The sequence below is a fragment of the Cebus imitator genome, unplaced genomic scaffold (genome assembly GCF_001604975.1).
Source record: "Cebus imitator isolate Cc_AM_T3 unplaced genomic scaffold, Cebus_imitator-1.0 Scaffold12, whole genome shotgun sequence".
Lineage (NCBI taxonomy): Eukaryota > Metazoa > Chordata > Mammalia > Primates > Cebidae > Cebus > Cebus imitator.
Window position 1 is genome coordinate 9,208,191 of NW_016107327.1, and position 1,937 is coordinate 9,210,127.

At 38.0% G+C, this 1,937-nt stretch overlaps 1 pseudogene; it reads right to left on the reverse strand.

Annotated features, from left to right (window-relative positions):
* Nucleotides 1–226: 226 nt before the first annotated feature.
* On the reverse strand, nucleotides 227–1,432 carry LOC108281933 (annotated as a pseudogene).
* Nucleotides 1,433–1,937: the final 505 nt, after the last annotated feature.

Consider the following 1,937-nt stretch of genomic DNA (forward strand, 5'->3'; position numbering starts at 1 on the left):
TGGAGTTAATATGTTACAATTTAACTTATTAACTTTGTAATTTAGGTTTTCTACTTTCTTACAAATGTTCTGTTTACCTGCTTTTTCATGGACTGAGGGAAAAAATTCAAAATATCATTTATTAATTTTTTTCATGATGTATTTTCTTTAATTAAGTATAAAGACCTTCATAACATATCACCTAGAGACCATTTCACCCAGTGTTCTCTTCGGCCTCCAGGCTTCTCTATCTCTCTTCAGCAATGGTGAGGCAGATACCTTGTCTTCAGGCAAGAGAAATCCATGATTTGTTGCTTTTGCCAATAACAAAAATGTTGGAGAGCTGGGTGGCAAAGCTGTTGCTGTTGGTATCTTTTACATGAACCACATCGAAAAATCCAGAATGTCTTTCTCTGTTGGTGATCACACCAGTCCTTCCCAGGTTAGCACCTCCAGTCACTATACACAGGTTACCAGTGTTGAACCTGATGAAATCAGTAATCTTGCCATCATTCACCTTGATGAGGATCAGGGCAGCGGGTGGTGCCAGTATCACGAGCTGCCAGATCAGGGATTTCTTTTGTGCCCACAATGTTTTTCCTCACTTTGAATAACTTGGCCTCCTCAAGTGTAATAGGATGAACCGCAAGGCAACAGATCAGAAAGAAATTCTCTCTGGTCTTGTTAATGCTGTCATCTGAGGAACCAACAGCATAGGTTATATCAGTCGAGACCTTGTCATCGATTGTAATCAACTGCTGCATGCAAATCTTCTTTGCTTCATCTCCTGTCAGTGCATACTTAAGCCTGTTCCTTAGGAAAATGATGAGGGGGAGACTTCCAGCCTGTGGGGACTGGTATATGGGTGGTGAGCAAACACACGGGTCAATGTAGTCAGTATCCAGTGCTTTTGGGCTGCTACCCAATTGAGATGCTTCTTGGCACCAAGAGGAAAGAGGTGCCAAGAAGCATCTCAAGTGGCAGGGAAGGAGGACCGCCATCTTCCAGTGCACAGAAAAATTGTGGCCAAAATATCATTTCCAAGAAAGTGATACTCTTTCTCCTATTTTCTGACATTTTTATTTTATGAATGTTGATTCTAAGATATTTGCTGCATAGGCGTTCATGAATGTGATAGGTTCATTGTGAATAGTCCCCTCTTTTGTCATTGAAAAAGTGTCCTGCCATTATTATTTTTCTCCCCCTAACTCATCTTTGATATGAAGATTACAAACAATCAGGCTATTAATATTGAAATAGAAATTAAAGCCCAATTTTCAGAGAATGAACAAAGTATTTATTTCCTGCTCATGCCAAATCCATTGTGATCTGGGTTGCCTTGTTCCACCTTGTGGCTATGCCACCGGGAGTACATGACAGGGAAAATGACTAGTGGAGAGGCACACTGATTCTTACCTGTCTCAGAGAGGAAATGACAGTCAATTTTCAGCATAGTCTATAGGCTAGAATTAGTCATAAGTCCTGTTTATTCCCAAGGAAGGCTGGAAAAGATAGGAAAGTCAATAAATATTTGGAAAGGACAAACTGTCTCTGTCATACCCCACCTTCTTTTTGTTAACATTACTTACAATAGCCTTTGTCTGTGTTTGATGCCTTTGCCTTTTTGGTATGCATTTTGATTTTTTGCTTTGTGCTTCATAAAAAAATCACACATTAGTTTTACCCATGTATATTCACTAGTATGGCAGATACAGTGGCATTTTAATTTATGTAATGCTTTCTAATTTTTAGCTTTTTTCTTAGTCTATCGTCTATGATTTTCTTGATTCTTATAGATTTTCTTTTCTGATAAATTGAAATGTTTGTATGTTGTTCTGATGCTTATATCTGCAATCACAATGTTTCATAATACCCTTAGCCTTCTATTTCTACAGAGAGTATCTGAAAATACAGATTTAAACTTTACTTGTAATTCTCTACTATGAAAAATAATCTTC